Source organism: Suricata suricatta, chromosome 9 (genome assembly GCF_006229205.1).
Source record: "Suricata suricatta isolate VVHF042 chromosome 9, meerkat_22Aug2017_6uvM2_HiC, whole genome shotgun sequence".
Lineage (NCBI taxonomy): Eukaryota > Metazoa > Chordata > Mammalia > Carnivora > Herpestidae > Suricata > Suricata suricatta.
The window spans coordinates 94,485,762-94,509,037 of NC_043708.1; positions in this window are offsets into that span (position 1 = coordinate 94,485,762).

Genomic DNA, 23,276 nt, shown 5'->3' on the forward strand with positions numbered 1-23,276 from the left:
CAGCATCTACAGTCTCTTGATTTGTTCATTTTAGCCACTCTGACTGGTGTGAAGTAGTATCTCAGTGTGGTTTTGATTTGTGTTTCTCTGATGATGAGTGATGTTGAGCATTGTTTCATGTGCCTGTAGGCCATCTGGATGTCCTGTTTGGAGAAGTGTCTGTTTATGTCTTCTGCCCATTTCTTCACTGGGTTATTTGTTTTTCGGGTGTGGAGTTTGGTGAGTTCCTTGTAGATTTTGGATACTAGCCCTTTACTCAAAATGGCTGAAGGACCTGAATGTGAGACAGGAAACCATCAAAACCCTCAAGGAGAAAGTAGGAAATAACCTCCTTGTTTTTTTTTTTTTAATTTGAGAGAGAGAGAGAGCAAATGGGGGAGAGGGCAGAGGGAGAGAGAGAGAAAGAAAGAATCTTAAGCATGCTTCATGCGCAACACAGAACCCAACATGGGGCTCAATCTCATGACCATGGGATCATGACCTGACCTAAAATCAAGAGTTGGAGGTTCAACCAACTAAGCCACCCAGGTGCCCCAAAATGTTACTGATTTTTGAATGTTAAACTTGTATCCTTTAACTTTACTGACTTCTTGGTTAGATCTAATAGTTTTTTGGGTGAGTATTTAGGATTTTATGTATATAAAATCATGTCATCTAAAAAGTGAGATTTACATAACTTTTTATGTATTTATGATGTTAATTAGTGTTCTTTTGCTTCCATCTAAAGAACTCCCATTTAGTATTTATTTGTTTGTTTGTTTATGTATTTATTTATTTTTGAGAGACAGAGGGAGAGAGAGAGCACAGGCAAGGGGCAAAGAGAGAGGGAGAGAGAGAATCCCAAGCAGGCTCCATGCCATCAGTACAGAGCCCAATGTGGGGCACTAACTCACGAACCATGAAATCATGACCTGACCTGAGCTGAGACTGAGTCAGACACTTAACTGACTGAGCCATCCAGTAGCCCCCATTTAGCATTTTTTGTAAAGCAAGTCTGGTGGTAATGAACTCCCTCAGTTTTCATTTGTTTGGGAAAGTCTTTATCATTCCTTTCTTTCTGAAGGACAGCCTTGCCAGGTATAGAATCTTGGTTGACAGGGGTTTTCCCCCGAATATTTGAATATGTCATCCTGTTTTCTCCTGGCCTGAAAAGTTTCTGTTGAGAAATCCATTGAAGTCTTATGGAATCCTCTTGCATGTAACTTCTCTCTTCCTTTACTATCTTTTTTCTTCAATTTCTTTAAATGTATATTTATGTGTGTGTGTGTGTGTGTGTGTGTGTGTGTGTGTGTGTGAGAGAGAGAGAGAGAGAGAGAGAGAGAGAGAGAGAGAGAGAGAGACAGAGAGAGAGACAGAGAGAGAGAGAGAGGAAAGAGAGGAGAGAGAGAGGGAGAGGACAAGTGGGGGAGGGACAGAGAGAAGGAGACACAGATCCTGAAGCAGACTTCAGGCTTTGAGCTGTCAGCAGAGAGCCTGACCAGGAGCCTGAATTCATGAAATGTGAGATCATGAATTGAGCCAAAGTCAGACACTTAACCTACTGAGCCACCCAGGCACCACTCCTTTACCACTCCTAAATGTCTTTTTTAAAATTTTTTGACTTCAGATAATTTTAATGTGTCTCAGTATAACCCTGTTCAGTTTCAACCTATTTAAGGTTTGGGGCTTCATGGGTCTGGCTGTCCATTTCTCTCCCCAGGTTTGGGAAGTTTTGAGCCATCAATGCTTTAAATATACTCTCCAGGGTCACCTGGGTGTCTCAGTCATTTGAGCATCCAATTCTTGATTTTGGCTCAGATCATGATCCCAGCATTGTGGGATCGAGTCCTGTGTTGGGCTCTGGGCTGAACGTGGAGCCTTCTTGGGATTCTCTCATTCTCTCTGCCCCTCTCTTTAAAAAAAAAAATGAATAATAAGTAAACTTTCTGTCCCTTTTTCTTTTTCTTCTTTTTCTGGAATTCCCATAATTCAAATACTGGTTATTTTCATTGTGCCCTGTATTGCTCATAGGCTTTCTTTACTATTTTTCATTGTTTTTTTTCCTCCCCAACTGCATAACTTCCAGTATTTTATTACTTCCAAGCTATTGATTCTTTCTTCTGGTCGAGTCTACTTTTGAAACTCTATTGAATTTTTCAGCTAAGTTATTATCTTTTTCAAATCTAGTATTTCTGTTTGCTTTACTGTTTTGATGATGGTGGCTGTTTCATCGTCAAACTTCTCATTTTGTTCATGTATTGTTTTCCTAATTTCATTTAATTGTCTGTCTCAGTTTTCTTATAGGTCACTAAACTTTCCCAAGAGAATTATTCTGAATTCCTTATGTAACAGTTTATGAATCTCCATTTCTTTAGGGTCAGTTTTTAGACCTCTGTTAGTTTCTTTTAGTTCATATTTACCTGACTTTTCATAATCCTTGATTCCTTATACTGGCATCTGTGCATTTGAGTAATTTGACTCCTCTTCTAGACTTTACAGGTTTGCTTTGGCAGAGACAGTTCTTCACCAGTCAGTTTAGTTTGGATGTCTGGGTGTGTCTACTGGGAATATCCTTTGGCAGTTGTGGCCTGATATTATGGCCTTTTGGCGGGGCAAGGCAACTATTTCAGCTCTGAGGACAGGGGTGAGGGGGTGCATCACTGGTTGAGGCCTATTGGATAGAGCTTTTGGCTTTGTTCCCTATCCAAGTGAGGATACAGGATGGGCTCTGCATTTGCCTGGACTTTCCAATCAGGCTTACCAGATGGTCAGAACTGGATGCTATCTATATTCAGTAGTGAAGGGGGCTTCCTTGCCCTGTCAGGACAGCAGGATGGAACCCAAGGCTTATACAGCTCACTGTGTGGGGACTCAAATCAGGTCAGAATGTGCACTGAATTCCCCAGTTGGGTGAGGCCACTGCTGTTCAAGTGCCACTGTGTATAGAGTTGTTGAATGGGCCGTGCAGCATTCCATGTGCTCTGGTTAGGTTCCCTGTTCAGACAGGCCAAAGACTATCTTCAGTGATGAGCAGGGCTATGAATTAGATTCCTTGCCTGGGCACAGCAGGAGAAGCAGCTGTAATGCCAGCAAAGCTCTTTGTTGTCTTAACTCAAGCCAACCCGCACCCCAAGTTCCTTGACTGAACAGGGCCACTGTTTGTTCTGTAAACTATCAGTTCTGCTCACCCGCCTCTCAGCTCAAGGGCTGTTGGGCCACAGCTTCCAGGTGTTTTTGCCAGCGCTTCTGGCCAGATGAGGCCAAAAGACACTCACCATAGCAGGTGATGCTGTGGTTCAGCTCCTTTCCTGGGCCACAGGGGGAGGGGCTGTTCAGTTTCCTGAAGTCTCCAGCTGGGAAGGGCTGGGAGCTCCTGTCAGCCTTGGCTATGAATTGATTCCCCTGTCTGTTCATAGCACCACAACTCTCCATGCTGGGTATTGGCTTTGCTCTGTGGATGATCAGCTCTGCTTACCTGCCCCTTGGCTTGAGTGCTGCTGGGCCACATAGTTCCCAGGAGTTGTTGCCAGCCCCTCTGGTCAGATGGGGCTGGAAGGCAGTCTCTACAGCGGGTGGAGCTATGACTCACTACCTTGTCTGCATGTCGGCAAATTGGGCTTAGGGTTATAAAACCTTCTAGTTTGAAAAAAAAAAGAAAAAGAAAAAGAAAAAAAACTCCCAAGAACTGGATTCTGAAATCCCCATGAGGTGAGATCAGAGTAGGTTTTCCCACAAAGCAACCCACAGTACTGGGTGCCTTAGTTGCCCCCCCCCCCCCCCCCCCCCCCCCCCGGATTCTCCTTTCCCACTGAAAGAACCAGAGGCTCAGGGAAAACCTCTCTGGATGGTGCTGCACTGGCCTGGGGGAGGGAAGTGTGATCAGTGTGAAGGTACTTCTGTCACCCTTCTAATGTAGTCTGTCTTGGTCTCTGAGGTACAGTGGGGTGCTTCAGCCTTATCCTATGTTCTAGGATTGTCTCAATGGTACCCTGTGCTTGAGTAGATGTTAGTTATTCTTGGGAGGGGGAGCAAAATCAGTAACAAACTATGTCACCATCTTTGTGGCATTGCTCCCCACTCCTGTATTTGAAAATAGAAAGAAGTCTTTGGACATTGTTTTTATGTACCTCAGGAAAGATAATTTCCTGTGAAGTAGGCCAATATGTCTCCTTTCCTTGGATGTACTTATATTCTGTGTTCTTTCTTGTACATACTCATTCCCAGATTCTCATCCTTCCCCCCCCCTTACTATTACCTGAAGTTAGCCAAGAAATATTATGGTTGATGTTAGTATGGGTTTTTTTTTTTCCATTTATAGTGGCTCCTGCATATCTATAGCATCATTCTCCTCAGTCAGCCTAGCTTCAGGTTGCCTACCATATTTGTGACTGCCTTCTATAGCTGCCTTGTAAATGGTTCTGTTGTAGGCCCCCATCCTTGTCACTTGTAATTGTGGGCCCCTGGGTTGGAACAGGACTCAGCTCCAACACTAGGACAACCAATCCCCTGGCTAGACAGTGACCTATGAGTTAGCTGAATATGAGGGTTTGCCCCAAGGAAGAGGTTAGTAATTACTAACAAACTGGTTCTTTTCATTGAGAATATGAATATGATAGATAGAGGGTTAGGCAGTGGCAATAAAAACAGTAGCTGAAAGACACACATGAGAAGGCAGACCTCAGAAACCGTTAGACCACGGCAACTAGTAGAGGCAGTTAAGTAAGCTGAAATCATGAGAATAGGCTGGAAAGGTTTCCAGAAGATAAGATAGTTGCTTAGTAATGGTAGGAGCAATAGGCCCAGGGGTTGAGAGGAACTTTGTAAATTTCCTTGTAGAGCTCCAGAGTAAGGAGGCACAAATGAGGAAGAACAGATTATTGTCCAGGCCTTGGGGAAATCCAGAATAACCACCCAGAAACCCAGAAACCGACATGTAAGTGACTGCATAGAAACTTGAAGACAGCTAAGGAACTAAAAGTTCATTTAGGTTCCAATATAATGCTAGCAACTAATTTATTTTCTCAGACTCTCCCTGAAAAGGTCCCCATTGTTTTCTTACTTTGGTGTAAATCTCTCTTTTTCTAAGAGAGTTTTACACATACAATTATGGTCCTGATCACCTGAGTGGCTCAATCACATATCAGGAATTGCATCCTCTCAGAAGTCTTCCCTTATCCATTCCTCACCCCACTCCCATGCTGGTTGAGTTAGCTCTCTACCGTGCAAAGATATGATCACATTAATGTTAACTGTAGGTTTAAGTGGCAGTTGCTTGTATCTGCCTCTTCTCCCCTGGCTCTCAGTACTGTGAACTGTATGAGGTCAGGAAGTATGTTTTCATTCTTCTCTGTATCTTCAACATATAAGGACAACACAGTCCCTACCATAAAGTAGCGAAACAATACATGTCTATTGAACTATTGAATTAAAGCTCCTTTTGTTTAGGCCAAGGGGGATCAAAAACATAAACAAACAAACAAACAAAAAACAATGCCCAAAAAACCGCAGGATGGCCCAATTAGAAAACTTAGTGGCTTATTCATAATAGTGCAGGAACCAAGAACTTAATTAATCCATACTTAAAGTTTATGTCTCCATGATTTTACAAAGGTTTCCAAACCAACCAATTTTGTCTCTTTGATCTGACATCTGGTCCCATAATTCTCCAGTTTTAAAGGTACTTTGGCCTGCTGTGTTCCTTTTAAGGAGAAGAGTTGCAATGTTTTTCCTTCAGCCTCCAGTTTCTCATCTGAACTCAGAGCTACACGTGTGGGTAGGCCAGGCTTGAGGCTCATTCTCTGGGAGATCATCTGGGCTTTGAAGCTTAGAGTCCAGGATCCTAATCCCAGCCATAGCACTCCCCACTTTTGTAGTCCCAGGCAAGTTCCTCACCTCTCTGAACCTCAGGTCACTGATTGTTAAAAGTGGTGATAATGACAACCCCTTTGTGTAGTTATGCTGAATGTTTGACGAAAAATATCTGTGAAAATACCTAGCATAATGCACACAGTGAGCACATAGTAAGAGCCAAATACATGTGAATTTCCCTTTTTTCCTTCTTCCTGGGGAGGTGGGGGAGGAGAAGAGAAGACAAGGGGTGATGGTAGAGGGCGAGGGCCCTACCAAAGATAGGAGCCCCGAAAACCAAAAGTTAACAGCAGCCTAGTGACCATGTGCCACCACTTTAAAATCTGATAAAGTGCAGGTTGTGGTTACCAAAACCCACACTGCCCCTGAGGCAGTTACCTCAGGAGATTTCCTTGATCAGAGCAAGGGAGGATGTTCACACCCTGCCAGGCTGAAATTGAAGCACAGCAATTAGTAAGATAAGTACCAATCATGGCAAGGAAAAAATTTTTGCTTACAACAAGCAAAGAAAATTGGGAGATTCATCAAATACTATCTCAGAAAGCTCTGGGAGTGTGTAGAGGTATCTGACAGCAAACTCCTGCAAATAGCAACACCAGGATTGAAAAAGGAGAACGAGAGGAAGGTATTAATAATCACTTGGGAAATCTTAGAGTATTCGTAGGAATTTCAAATATATCCCTTCTGAAAGTCCTAAGGAAAGCCAAATGAGACCAGCTACTCTGATTTTCAGGGACTTTAAAACCTAGATAATGTGTGTGAGGATTGAGGGGATCAGTGTTTATGCTTTCTATCTACTCAAGGAAGATTTCCCTTAAATCAGCATTAAAAACTGTTAAAGTTAGCTGAATAGGCTACTCTGCAGGCAAGGGACTGTGTGTAGCAGGATGAGGGTAGAGTTCCAATACAGGATGGGCTTGTTAGCCAAATTTTTCTGACTGACAATGTCACACATGTCACTGATTGCTGCTTCCTAATGTGTTACGTTTGTTATCAGCTGGAAAAAGTGGCTCAATGATTATAGCTCTTGTGCAACCAGTGTCTCCCTTCCCTATGAAAGAACATTTTTTAATTAAGTAGACTACCCAATCTATTTTTAAAGGTAAATGACTTAAGACTAAATACCCCTTTCCACTATTGTTGGTGAAAGTCATTTTGTCATTTTGAATACTCTCAAAGATGTTGAAGTACGGCTTTGGTTTTCTTTCTGTGTCAAAGATACTCTCTAAATATCTTTTAAAATGTTTTGATATAAAAATGGTAAGATCATAAATTACTGCCCAGAAATAAATGTATTTAATAGTGTTTTAAAAGAGCTAATTAAAGAATCCTATGTATTAAGATTAAATCAAGATGTCAGACTGAGAGAAACTTAATCTTTAGCAAAGCTTATGAAATGACAGAAAAGATTGAGAGATGGGAGGGGAGAAAAGGGAGGGAAAGAATTGGTAACAGGATGGGGGATAAAATGGATCACCAATGTATCAGAAATTTTTAGGAAATGGTATCAGACCTTGGAAGAACAAATTAGAGCAACTGAATCTCAAATACTCATAAACTTAAGACTGCTAAGGAGGTGGAAGCAATTTCAGGGAAGGTCCAAGCTCAGAGAGAGCAGATTTGGTTACGAGGACGTGCTAAGGTAGTGACAGAAGGGTTGAGACCGTGCATGTGGAGCAGCTGGACTGCTGCCCTCCTTCCCAACTCCTGCTTATATCGGTTCATATATTAAAGCCGTGAGCCTGTGGGGCCACGAGAGCCAAAGAACAGAATAGAAAAATGGGTCTCAAGAGGGAGAGGGAGACTCCTCACCCTGAAAATATTCTGCCTGGCAATATGTCTTTTCCTTTCCCTATAATAGCCAGAGTCAGTCCACATTAAGAAGAAATAAAGTGTTAACAAGAATTCTCATTAACAAAATACAAGAATAATCAAACAGAAGACTGATCCATATTTGTGGAGGCACCAGACTCAGTAAATTCTGAAATAATACCTGAGGAAAGAGTGCTAATAAATAAAATAAAAAGATAAGTATAAATTTATTTTATAAATGTTATAATTTTAAGAAAAATAAAATATTAAAGTAAAATATATAGTTATAAGTATTACAAATAATTATGCTCAAGAGATTCAGGATGTTATTATATTCATACAAATGAAGTAAACAGTGATCTTAGAGATTACAAACATGATTTTTGAAATAAAAAACCTCAGCAGTTATATATCATTGAATATCCTTGAATATATGACTATTGGATAAATTTTAACAAAATAAATAAGTAATCCAAGAAAGATGAATCCAAGATGGAGCATTGAAAGGAAAAGAAATTAACTTGTAGTTATCTAAATACGGTATATGTTTAAAAATCAGTAACATAAAATTAAAATCTAGGTCAGATGTTGGCAAACTTTTCCTGGAAAACACCAGAAAGTAAATACTTTTTGCCTGTGGTTCATGCAATCTTTGTTACTTCTGTGCAGCTCTACTGCTGTACAGTGCAAGCAGTAATTGGATGGGCATGACTGTGTTCTAATAAAACTTTATTTACAAAACAGGTAGCCAGACAGATTCGACCTACAGGCCAAACCCCGTTCTCGATAATTGCAACACAAAGACATCAGAGACAAGGCATGATGAAGAGATAAAAGAGAATTTCTAAAAGCATAATTAAAAAAAAACACATGTACACATACAACCAGATGTCAGGAAAAAAGTCAAACCATCAATAATCATATGACAATGGATACAATACATGATAAATAGGTATGATTTCTTCAGTAAAGATAGAGAATCTCAAATTTGGTAAAATAACAACACATTCAGCTATTTGTTTAGAAGAAATATATCTAAAAGGATTGAAAATAAAAGCACACATAAAGATATATGAGGCAATTCTTAAAAATATCTGTGTAGTCACAATGTTAGACAAAAAAAAATAAAGAGACTTTGATGAAGTAAACAACATTCATATTGGTGAAAGCTACAATTCCATATTCAGCTTTATAAATAATGAACTTTTATGATCCTAACAATATAACATCAAAAGTAATGCTTATAATTTGTAAAGTAAAAACATAGAAATACAAGTAGGAATGAAAATGCATAGCCATTTTGGAAGACTTCAATATGTATCTCAGAAATTGGCAGATAAAGTAGGAGAAAGTAAGTAAGGATAGAAAGGATTTGAATAACACAATAAAGAAGCCTGATTGAATAAGTATAAAGGGCTGTGTATGCAATAAATTGTGAACACACAATTCCTTCAAACACCCATGCAACATTAACTAGTTGCTAAAACACAAAGACAGTGTTAATAAATTGCCAGATAATAAATCATCCAGATCACAGTCTTTGATCATACTGCAGTAAAATTTGGAATTAATAAAGAGGTACAATTTTATAAACTTTGAAATTAAAAGCCAGTCCTTCAAGTAACTTTAACTTTGAATAATGTTAATAGAAAAGATTTTTAAATGAAGCTATCAATTGTTTAGAAATAACAATACCTAAGATTTATTAAACATTACTATACAACGAGCATAGTGCTACGTGATCTACATGGATTGTCTAATTTTTTTTTAATCACAATACTCCTGAGAGGTTGATTCCATTATCATCTTATTTCACAGATAAGGAACTGGATCCCAAAGCTCTGTTAAATAACCTGCTCAAAGGCACACAGTCCATAAATACAGAGTTGGGATTTGACTCTAGATAGTTTGGTCTGGAGCCAGTTTATTTAACCACTACAGGAAGGATAATGAGATCGATACAATTCAAAATCTGCATATACTCAAAGAAAACATATACCCTTGAATGCATACATTAGAAAATAAGAAAAGATTGAATAGAAGTAAATCTTGCACACAGCTCAAGAGGCTAGGGGAAGAAAAATTAAACTGTGTAAAGAAAGTATTACTAAAGTAAAGAACAAATTAATGAAATATGGAGTGAAGTAAATTTAAATAAACTAAAATCTGATTCTTTGAAAAGAACCAAAAATCTAGAATGTCTGATCAAGGTAAATAAGAGAGAATTATCAACCAAAGAAATGAAAAGGGGCATAACTACAGGCATGAGTACATTCTAAAAAGTCTGAGATAAATACTGAATTTAAAATAATAGATTAGAAAAACCTAGTTGAAAATAATGTCTAGAAAATATAAAATCAAAATTGATCTAAGAGGAGATATGTACCTTAAAAGAACAAATAACAACAAGACACAGTAAAGACATTGAAAAAACTTTCTTTTAAAAAGGGAGTGCTCAGTTGGGTAAGCATCAGACTTCAATTCAGGTCACGGTCTTGTGGTTCAGGAGTGCAAGCTCTGTGTTAGGAGGCTCGGTGCTGACAGCTCAGAGCCTGGAGCCTGCTTGACATTCTGTGTCTCCCTCAATTTCTGCCCCTCCCCAGTCACATTCTGTCTCTCTCTCTCTCTCTCTCTCTCAAAAATGAATAAATGTTAAAAAAAAATTTTAAAGTCACCAAACACAGATAGTACTATAAGTGTAGAACAAATAATCCCCATGTTATATTAATTAATTAACCCACAGTATAGGAAACATAGAAAGTTTTATCATTTATTTGTACTGGATATTAAAACTGCACAAAGAAAGCATATTCACATTTGTGAACACAGATCTGGAAATCCTAAGTATTAGCAAAATGAATCCGGAAATGTGTTTTTATTTATTTTACTTTTTAAAAAGTTTTATTTATTTAAGTAATTTCTACAACCAACGTGGGATCAAACACATGACCATAGGATCAAGAGCTACATGCTCTTCTGACTGAACCAGCCAAGTGGCCCCAGAAATGTATTTTTAAATGAATACATTTATATAGAAGTGTATTAAACACAACTAAGTGGGGTTTATCCAAAGTAGTTAAAGCTGACTCAAAATTCAGGATATAAAAGGCTTATAACTCAAAGAAAAAATGATATAATTATGTTAAGAGATGCCAAAAAGCATTTGATACAATATGGCATCTATATTTTTAGTAGAAAGAAAACTACTGCAGCAAACCAGAAGTAGGAGAAACTTCTCTATTTTAATGAAAGATATCTGCATACACAAGCATCAAGCCTAATGATGAGATATTAGAACTTTTCACACTAAAGTTTTTTCAGTGTTGTTTTGAGAGTCCTAGTCAATGCCATGTGATAAGAAAAAGAAAGGTTAAAGGTGACAAACCCGGAGATGATACTTTCAACATATGTTTTTTAATATACTTTATTATATGTAATAAACACCTAAATGTCAATAAGAAAAATATAAACAACCTAATAGAAACACTGATCACTTCAATAGTAAGAAATCTAAATAATGAATAGAAATACAATTTTTTAAAATTGAACTATAGCTGACACACAATGTTACATTAGTTACAGGTACATAACATAATGATTCAACATCTCTCTATATTTTATTCTATGCTCACCGCAAGTGTAGCTAGTCTGTCACCATATGCAATACTATTACCTTACCACTGATTATATTGCCTATTGCTGTACCTTTCATCCCCATGACTTACTCATTTCATGCTGAAAACCTGTATCTCCCACTCCTCTTCACCAACTTTGACCATCCTCCCACCCCCTTCTGGCAATCCTCAGTTTGTTCTCTGTTTTTATGGGTCTGTTCCTACTTTTTGTTTGTGCTATTTTTTTTGGTTACATATAAGTGAAATACTCTATTATTTTTCTTTGTCTGACTTAAGACATAATTGAAGTAACATTGAATTGCTTTTTTGTTGTCCTTAGAACTAGTAGAATTTTAGAAGATTGATAATATTTATGTATACCTGAAACTAATACTACACTGTATGCTAACTTAATGGAATTTAAATAAAAACTTTAAAAGGTTGATAATATCTAGTGTTTATAAAAATGTGAAAGGGGCGCCTGGGTGGCTCAGTCGGTTAAGTGTCTGGCTTCTGCTTGGGTCATGACCTCACAGTTCGTGGGTTTGAGCCCTGCGTTGGGCTCTGTGCTAACAGCTAGCTCAGAGCCTGGAGCCTGCTTCAGATTCTGTGTCTCCCTCTCTCTCTGACCCTGCCCTGCTCGCACTGTCTCTCTCTGTCTCTCAAAAATAAATAAAAAACATTAAAAATTTTTTTAAATGTGAAAAATTAGGTGTTTTTATGTACACTTGGTCAAAGTGTAATTTGCAAAGCTTTCTGAGAAAACAACTTGGCAGAATTTACCAAAACTTGTACTGCACAATTTTTTCCCTTGCAATTTTGTTTCTATAGTTTTAGCCAAATGAAATTAATTGTTCATAGTGCACCATAAAATACTTTTTTCTGTGCACTAAGGAAACTGAAGAATGTTTGTTGCAACATTGTTTTAAATATTGAGAAATTAGGAATAATCTAAATTTCCACTGGTTAGAAGATTACTGCATTAATTATGTTACATCAATACTATTAACATTGTGTGCTTTAAAAAATAAGGCTGATCTGCATTAGACATGGAAAGAGCTTGAGATGTGTTTTTAGGATAGAAATTACAGAATTATTGTAAAGCATGAATGTATTTTCTTCATGTTACTATACAATGACATATATTTATGCATGTAAATGCATAAAAATTGACTTGATTTCTTTAGAAAGGACAGCAGGAATGAGGGAGCAAGAAATAAAGGTAGGATTAACATTTTACTCTGTCTTTCAGTGTCTGAATCTTTTAGTGAAAATATATTCATGTAAACTTCTAAGATTTAAAACAATTATTTTGAGTTTTGACATACTGAAACTAAACTGCACAAAGTATAAGTATACCGCCCAATAAATTTTTACATATATATTACTCATATAACCACTACCTAGATCAAGATGTAGAATATTTCTGTCCTGCAGAATGCACCACTAGTACTCACTCACTACCATAGATTATTTTGTCTGTCTGAAATTCATAGAAATAGAATAATACAGTTTGTTTTAGTTTTGTGCCTGGGTTTTTTCATTTACTATCATATCTGTTATACTCATCCATGTTATCAGTTCTTTTAAACTGCTTGTAGTATTCCATTCCACCACAATTTATTTTACTATTGATAGACATTTATTTCCAGTTTGGGACTATTATGAAGAAAACTGCTGTGATAGTCTTGTACATGCTTTTTATGTGACATATTCATGCATTTTCTCTTATGTACCTATCTGAAGGGAGGTTTTAGTAGACCCCATTGATTCAAAGTGGTTGTAACAATTTACACTATCATTGGTAATGTATGAAAGTTTCAGTTCCAGTTGCTCCATATCCTGGCTTCCACTTCATATTATGTCTTTTTAATTTTAGCCATTTTGAGTATGCACTGATATTTTGTTATGGCTTTATTTCCATTTGCATTTCTTTGATAACGGATCATAAGGACCATCTTTTCAGATTCTTATGTCTATACTAATAGTCCCCTCTGTAAAATATCTCAAGTTTATTGCTCATTTTGTTTGAGCTGTTTATCTTCATTGACTCATTAATCTTTTTGTTGTTGATTTTTTGGTATTTTTTAGATATTGTGGCTTTGAGTTATTTGTTGCATACACATGCTGTATATAAGATATGTGTATGTATACCTACAGAGGTACATATGTATTTATATCATGAATATCTTGTTTTAGGCTGTGTCTTGCTTTTTGACTCTTAATTATGTCTTTTGAGAAATAGAATTTCAGAACTTTAACTTATCAATCTTTTATAGTTCATGTTTTTTTTGTGAGGGTCTTATATAAGAAATCACTGTCCTCCCCAAAGTTATAAAATTATTCTTCTGTGTTATCTTCTAGAACAAGGGTTGGCTAATTATGACCCATGTCTTCTAAAACTTTGTGTAAATATATTTTTATTGGAATACAGTCATACCCATTCATTTCTGTATTGTCTAGGCTTCTTTTGTGCTACAACAGTGGAGTTGTGTAGTTGGAACAGAGACTATGTCACCTCTAGTGAAAAAAAATTTACCAACCCATATCCTAGAAAATTACTGATTTCCTCTCACATATGTCTATAATCAAGTTGAAATCGATTTTTATAAGTGGTGTAAAATAGGGCTAAGTTCTGTTTGTTCCATATGAATTATCCAACTGCTCCAGCATCACCTATTGAAAAAAATCTCATCTCATTAAACTGCAGTGGAGCCTTTGTTGAACATCAGCTTACTCTATATATGTGGGCCTTTTTCTGGACTCTCTTTTCTGTTCCACTGGTCTATTTGTCATTGTAGCAATATCACACTGTCTTAAGTATTGGTGCTTTATGCCAAGTCTTGATATCTGATAATGTAAACCTTCTAATTTCTTCAACCTGATTTCTTGGTTATTATAGGCTATTTGCATTTACATATAATTTCATTATTCCCTTAGAAATTTCCACAGAAAAGCCTACTGGGATCTTGACTGAGATTGCATTGAATCAATAGATTAATTTGATAGTTGACATCTTTACAATATTGAGTCTCCAAATCCATGAACATGGTATAACTATCCATTTATTTAGGTCTTCTTAAATTTTTCTGTCAATGTTTTAAAGTTTTCAGTTTAGTGATCTTACATCTTTCATTAGATGCATTTCTGGATATTTGAGGTTTTCCAAAACTATTGCTAATTGTATTGTTTCTAAAGTTTAATGTCCTAATTATTTTTTGCAAATACATAGAAATACAATATTAGCAGCTTAATTCATTTATTGACTCTAATAGTATATATGTTCTTTTGAGTTTTTTATTATTTACAATAATATCACCTGAAATGAGTTTTACTGGCTCCTTTGCAATATTTATACCATTTAATCCTTTTTTCTTGCCTTTTTATACTAATTAGGATCTGTTTAGTGAAGTGATAAAACAATTAATAGAATAAAAACAAAAGTACTTGAGTTGTTCCTGAACTCAGAGAGAAAGCATCCAACATTTCCCCATTAAATATGTTAGCAGTAATCTTTTTGTATATAAATTTAATCACATTAAAGATGTTTTCTATTCCTAGTTTGCTGAGAGTTTTTATCACAAGCTAGTGGTTAATTTAATTGGAAGACTTTTTATATCTCTTGAGGTAATCATATGACTTTCACTTTCATTACCTTAATAAGGTGAATTATATTGACAGACTTTCAAAATTGAAGCCACTTTTTTAATTCCTAGAATAAGCAAATATTATCTTTTAATATATTCTATGGGTTTGATTTCCTAATATTTTGCTCTAATCTGTGTGTCTACTAGTAAGAAATATCATTCTGTAATTTTCTATTGTAATTTCCTACTTATACTTTTGTATCAAGGTTATGCTGGCCTCATAAAATGAGTTATAAATAAATGTTCTCTCTCTGATCCTTATAGATGTTGTGTAATATTAGTACTATTTTTTTGTTAAATGCTCCAGTATTTCACCAGTAAAGATGTCTAGACTTTAAATTTTCTTTGGGGATAGGCTTTTAATTACAAATTTAATATGTTTCACAATGATTTAGATTTTCTGATTTTCTTGTGTCAACTAAGAAAATGTGATCTTAAAGGAAATCTTCCATTTTATATAGGTTTTAAAATGTATTTATATAAAACTGTTCATAAAGGCCTTTTATTACATTTTTATGTCTGTAGGAACTGTGGTGATACCTTCCTTTCATTTTTTTTTTAAATTTTTTTTAATGTTTTATTTATTTTTGATTCAGAGAGAGACAGAGCATGAGAGGGGGAGGCGCAGAGAGAGAAGGAGACACAGAACCGGAAACAGGCTCCAGGTTCTGAGCTAGCTGTTAGCACAGAGCCTGACGCGGGGCTCGAATCCATGAACGTGAGATCTGACCTGAGCTAAAGTCGGAGGCTTAACCGACTGAGCCACCCAGACGCCCCCTTCCTTTCATTCTGATGTTAGTAATTTATACTTTCTCTTTCTTGGTTCTCTTGAAGAGTTTATCAAATATACTGAAATTCTAAAAGAAAAAATGTTGACTTTCTTGATTTTTCTCCATTTTATGTCATCTTTCTATTTTGTCAACTTTTGTATTCATTTTTATTAATGTCTTTCTATTCTTTTTCTGTTTCTTAAAATAATAACTTAGAAATTTATCTCTTTTTTTAAAATGTTTATTTATTTCTTTTGAGAGAAAGAGAGTTGCAAATGGGGGAGGGGCAGCACAGACCCTGATGCAGGCTTGAGCTCACAAACCACTGTGATATCATGACCTGACCTAAAACCAAGAGTCGGACACTTAACCAACTGAGCCACCCCAGTGCCCCTCTTTTTTCTTTTATAACATATGCTTTTAAAATAATTTTTCTTCTAAGCACTGTGAATCAATTGGTCAACTCGAGAGAGAGAAATCACACAATAATTTCAAAGAAAAAGTTTAATATAAATAATTATTAATTTAAATTTTTTTAATTTTATTTATTTTTTTAAGAGAGATGGAGGGCGCACCAGTGGGGTAAGGGCAGAGGAAGAGGGAGAGAGAATCTTAAGCAGGCTGCACACCCAGCACGGAGCCCAACAAGGCTGTATCTCACAACCAGTGAGATCATGATCTGAGCCAAAATCAAGAGTCAGATGCTTAACTGACTAAGTCACCAGGTGCCCCTAATATAAAGAATTATTAACCATACTAGTGGATTGGAGTAATGATAGATTGGTCAGCAAACATTAAACAGCCATTACTCTTATTGCTGAGATAGCAGACCCAAGAGAGAGGCCCCCTCAAGACCTGTGATCCAGACCTTGTTGTGGAAGGCAGCTGTGGTTCATTGGATGGCAGAGAAGTACTTGTGGCACCATACTGGTAAAGTGTGCTGGAAATCCACCTTCTGAGGTGCCAGGGAAACTCTGCGAGGCACTTTGCTACAAAGCTGCCCAAGGGAGGTCCAGGGGAAGCTGCTGGTAGCTGTGAACTGCAGAAGCCGAGTGCTAGGGAAACAAATGTGTCCTGGAGACGCTTGCCCAGCAAGCATACCAGAATGAGGAAGCAAAAATATTTTCCTCCTACAATGTATTTCCAGTGCCCTCTAATGACAGAGTTCCAGCTACCAAGGAAAAATGTTTAAAGGGCTCAAACCCATTTTCACAAAGCTGGCATGTAGGTGGAACTTGGAGCTGAGAAGCCAAAAATAAGAAATAGAACACATTGCTTGTACTACATCCCATGAATTTTAGTATGTTGAATTTTTATTATCTAATTGTCATTGTATTTTCTTGACTACTGGGTTATTTAGAAGAACATTGCTTCATTTCCAAACATTTTTGGGTTTTTTATTTACCTTTCCACTAATTGATTTCTAGTTTCATTTTACCATCATCTGAGAGCATGCCCTATGTGATTTTTATCTTTTGAATTTTGTTCAGACTTCTCCTATGCTTGCCATATAGTATATTTTAATATTTCACATGTACTTGAATGTGTTTTCTGCAGTTGCTGAGTGTTATGATATCTATGTATATCATACTTTTATATATCACATAAATATGTCAATATATTTTATATATCTACATCTGTATCTATGTTGTCATAGAAGTCTTTTGTTCTTTTTATTGCTGAGTAGTATTTCATTTCATGAATATACCGGTCTGATTATCTATTCATCAGTTGAAAATTATCTGAGTTGTTTCTACTTTGGGGCTGTTATAAAATATGTTTTTGGCTTATTAACAATTTCTGGTGATTGAATAACATTACTATGAACATTCAGGTGTAGGTTTTTGTATGAACATGTTTTCCTTTTTGCTTGGTAGATACCTAAGAATCAATTGCTGTGCCATGTATTAAGTAAGAAACTGAACACTCATTTACAAAGTAGTCGTCTCACTTTTTGATTACCACCAATAATGTATAAAGATTTCACATCTTCATCAGCCTTTGGTATTGTCAGGCTTTTTGTTTGCCATTCATATAGGTCTGTAGTGGAATCTCATTGTGGTTTTAGTTTGCATTTTCCTGAGGATTGCTAATGTAGAATATCTTTTTATGTGTTTATTTGTAATCCATGTCTGCTTTTATAAAGTATCTGCTCAAATATTTCACCAAGTTGTTCCCTGGATTGTTTGTTTTAGTCTCATTGAGTTTTAAGAAATCTTTATGTATTTAGGACAGGAGACTTTTAACTGATATGTGTCTTTCAAATATTTTTCTCCCAGTCTGTCACCTATCTTTTTATATATTTAAGACATGAGACCTGGAGAGCCTGGGTGGCTCAGTCAGTTAAGCGTCTGACTTTGGCTCAGGTCATGATCTCATGGTTTGTGAGTTCAGGCCCTGCGTTGGGCTCTGTGCTAACAGCTCAGAGCATAGAACCTGCTTCAGATTCTGTGTCTCCCACTCATGCTGTTTCTATCTCTCATAAATAAACTTCAAAAAACATTTTTTTTGAGACCTTTAACTGATATGTGTTTTTCAAATATTTTTCTCCCAGTCATGGTCTTTTGCAAAGCGGGCATTTTTAAATTTGATGGAGAAAAATGTATCAGTTTTTTCTTTTATGGTTCACAAAATGATTGACTGAGAAATCTGTGAGATATTTGCATGACCTAAGGACACAAAGACTTTATCCAGCATTTTATTGTTATAGTTTTACAGCTTTGGGTTTTCCATATATCTATAACTCATTTGACTTATTTTTTTATGTATGGTTTATGTTATGGCTTGAGGTTTTCTTTTGTCTTGTTTTTTAAATGGATATCCAAATTTTCAACCCTATTTGTGGAAAAGATGATTGATCCTTTTTGTCCTTACAATTTTATTGAAAATCCATTGGTTACATACGTGAGGGTCTGTTTTTGTACTGCTTGATTTCATTGATCTATATGTTTATCCTTTCACCAGTATTGCACTGTTTTGAGTATTTTACTATTTACAGTAAATCTTGAAACCTTATAGGAAGAGTCTTCCAACTTTGTTCTTCTTTACAATTTTGTTTTTGTTGTACTAGTTCCTATGATTTTCTGTGTACATTTCCTACTTTCTTAAAAGCTTAGATCATTAATTTAAATTCTCTCTCATTTTCTAATATAAGCATTAGTGCTAAAAATTTTCCCCTAAGGACAGCTTTATCTGAATCAAAGTAGATTTGTTAAGTTATATTTTCACTTTCATTTAATTGCAAATATTTTTTAATTTTCTTTGCAAAATCTTCTTCAACTCATTGGTTATTTAGAAGAATTGTTTCAGTTGCTGAATAGAAAATTTTTTTCCAAAATCTTTCTTTTTAATTTTATTCTGTTATAATGAGAAAACATATTTTGTATACCTTAATTATTTTAATTGTGTTTTGTTTGTTTTATGGCCCAGAATATCATCTCTCTTAGTAAATGTTTCCTATTTTCTTGAAAAGGATGACTAATCTCTATGGTACGTGGAGTGTTTTATGAATATTAACTAGCCAATTTGGTTGATTATGTTGTTCAAGTCTTCTAATTCCTTATTGATTTTGGGTCTAATTTTTTAATAGATTACAGAGAGAAAAATATTGAAATCATCAACCATAAATTTGAATATGTCTGTATTTTTTCAATTCTATCAGATTTTGCTTCTTATATTCTGAAGATCTTTTGTGCATGTACACTTATCGTTTTTTGTTTATTCTTGGTGAACTGAACCTTTGTCATTATGTAATTTTTCTTTTCTTCCCAGGAAGTATTCCTGTTCTGAAGTCCAGTTTTCTGATATTAAAATTGCCACTCCAACTTTTTTAAAATTTTTATTTATTTTTTAACATTTAAGTATAATTAACATACAGTGTTATATTAATTTCAGGTGTACAATATGATGATTCAACAATTCTATAAATTATTCAGGGCTTATCACAAGTGTATTCTGAATTTCCTTCACCTCTTTTACCCATCCTCTTACCCATCTCCCTTCTAGTAAGCACCAGGTTGTTCTTTATATTTGTAGGCCTGTGTTTTTGTCTCTTTTTTTTTTTCCCTGTTTGTTTGTTTTTTTATATTGCACATATGAGTGAAATCATATGTCATTTGTCTTTTTCTGACTGATTTACTTCACTTAGCATTATTCCCTCTAGATCCATCCATGTTGTTGCAAATAGTAATATTTAATTCTTTTCTTTTGTAGTGCACTCACCCACCCCCACACACATATACATCACATTTTCTTTATCCATTAATCTATAGATGTACACTTGGGTTCCTTACATAGCTTGGCTAGTGTAAATATTGCTGTACCAAAATAAAAAGCTTTTTCACAACAAAGGAAACCATCAACAAAGCAAAAAGACAATCTATAAATGGGAGAAGATACTTGCTAATGATATATCCCATTAGGGGGCTAATCCCCAAAATATACAAGGAACTTATACAATTCAACACCAAAAAAACCCCCCAAATAATCCAATTTGAAAAACGGTCAGAACACATGAAGAGACATTTTTCCAAAGATAACATATAGATCGCCAACACACACATGAAAATATGCTCAGCATCACTAATCATCAGGGAAATGCAAATCAAAACCACAATGAGATATCATCTCATACCTGTCAGAATGGCTAAAATTAAAAACACAAGAAATAACATGTCGGTGAGGATGTGGAGAAAAAGGAACACTCGTGGACTGTTGGTGGGAATCCAAACTGTATATCCATTATGGAAAACAGTTATGGATGTCCCTCAAAAATTAAAAATAGAAATACCATATGATCCCTTTCTTTTGATTAGTATTTCCTTAAATTTCTGATCTGTCGTGCCAACTACTACAACCACCAAAAGAGTCACTGGTTTTTCTTTCACCGACGTTAGTCCCTCTGCTGCACTAATTCAATCCTTTTTTTTTTTTTTAATATTTTAGGCTTTTATTTTTTTTAAGAGTATTTATTTATTTTGAGAGAAGGAGAAAGTGGAGGAGAGGAGTGGAGGAGAGGGAGAGAGAGAGGGAGAAGGAGAATCCCAAGCAGGCTCCACACTGTCAGTGCAGAGCCTGATATGGGGCCCCAACTCAGAAACCATGAGATCATGACCTGAGCCGAAGCCAGATGTTTAACCAACTGAGCCACCCAGATGCCCCATGAAATCCAATTGTTAATCCAAACCCAGAATTAGCCAGCTCCACCAAAGAAGAAATTATTTGCCAGCAATAACTTGTTAGAAATATTTCTCCCCATTCTGGAATATTATCCAGTCCATTTTGCATCCATATCATTCTGATGTCTTAAAAATGTTATTGTTGTCATTTATCCATTTTCTCCTAATTGTTGCACTTGGGACATTGGTCAAATGCAACCTATTAAGTTCTACCCATAATTTGTGTGTATGTGTGTGTATACATATATATTTTTTTAATTTAAGGGGAAAAACTGCACATGAACTTACTAGTGATGGGAATTTTTTTAATAGTTTATTGTCAAATTGGTTTCCATATTACACCTAGTGCTTCTTCCCATAAGTGCCCTCCTCCATGACTATCACCCCCTTATCCCTTCAGCCTTCAGTTTGTTTTCAGTATTCAATAGTCTCTCATTATTTGTGTCCCTCTCTCTACCCAACTCTCTTTCCCTCTTCCCCTCCCTATGGTCCTCAGGAAAAGATGTTTTAATTGATGTATGCATTCTGAAATATGCTTCATGGATTTATAGTTTTCTTATGTTTGACAGTATTTGAAACCACCTGTCTTTATATTTTGTTGAGAAGACCTAGAGGAGAGAATAATATCTAGGAGCCTTTGATCTTAAAAGTGAACTATGTGTTAAACATGAGAATTGTCAAAGTGCAAGTGTTTAAAAATTAAGACTTGTTTCTTACACAAATATTATAGTGGGCAAGTATCACAGATTTCTTAACTTATTATTGAGAGAACCATGAAGAGGTAAAGCTGGTTCATGGGAAAATTCAGAATACCCAAGATAGATAGTTATCTCGTGAAAGGAAATGGGAAATGAACTTGCTAACAGATGCAAACTAGTTAATGTGTTACAGGACAAGGGAACCATAATCATCAGAGTTACCTTAATTCCAGAGAGAAATCTAAAGCCTAATTTTATTGAATCTAGTAGTCCCTAATCAAGAATGAATAGTAAGTGAAGCAAAAGTAAAAAGCCCTCTTTAGTTAAATAATCCTTGGACAGAGCCATTAGTTCTTTGGAGTGACTTTTAAAAAGATATGTAGTCATCCTTTTCCCAATTTCCAAAAATCAGAACATTTCTCTTGACAGACTTTTGTTAATGTAAAGCAAACTTCTATGAAATATTGTTTGTATACAGAAGAGCAAAAGAAGTATGACTATAAAGATCGAGAGATAATTTTGAGACATTTTTTCCTCTGTGATCCTAGCTAACAATTTTTGCTGGCCTTATTGGAAGTGCCTTCGGTGTTAGGGAAATAGAAGATATTTTATTGTTAAACCTTCACATTGTGTAAGCCTTAAAAAATATATATGTTCCTATGCAGGAATAATTTTGCCAGAGCAATATCCCTTCTCCTATTTTCTGAACATCCTACCCAAAGGCAAAGATTGGAAGGGTAATTATAGATGTAATTACTACGCATAAGGAATAAGTTCCATGAGCCAAGTTAAATAATGTATGTATGTATGTATGTGGTTGCTCCAAATAAAGGCAAGATTATGTCTGTTCTAACCATTTTCAAACAGGTTGATAAGAAAACAAAACCACAGCCACAATAAAGATACAAAATACCATAACTCCATTAGGATACTTTTAATTTCAGAGAATTGACTTTAATTCCTGAAGAAAGTTATCTGAAGAGGAACATAATACAATCAGTGTAGTTGGGCATGATTTCAACATCTGTCAGTCCCTGGCTGAATCATTTAAATTCTCAACCCCAAGTGAGCATTAATTTGAAAAAAATGTTATTGCAAAGCCAGATGAATAACTAATGTTTGGCATAGATCTGCTTAAGTAATTTCAGATAAAGATGTGTGTTGGGGTATTAGCAAATGAACCGGAAACTAAAGCAAAATTGGCCTTTATAGCTTCAAAGGGACTTAGAAGTACCCTTAGGAGGGGCGGGGGTAGGGGAGTCACCTGGCTGGCTCAATCACTTAAGCATCTGACTTCAGTTCAGGTCATGATTTCACAGTTCTAGTGGGTTTGAGTCCCACGTCAGTCTCTGTGCTGACAGCTCAGAATCTGCCTGGAGCCTGCTTTGGATTCTGTGCCCCTCCCTCTGCTCATGCTGTGTGTTCTCTGTATCTCGAAAATTAACTTAAAAAACTAAAAGTACTCTAGGGATTTTTTTTTCAATGATTGGTAAGAACGTTATAGTGTGTGATAAAAACCTTGTATTGAAGAGATTGAGTGACATCAGAGTTACTGGCATATTACCTTCAGCATTATAAAAGTGCTAGTATTTCTGAATATAAGGGCTACTAAATACTTGATATGCATTATAAGATATTTGTGTCACAAAATGGAAATGAGAAAAATAAAACTTGTTTAAGGCAAATGAAAAGATAATCCCTAAAGAGATAT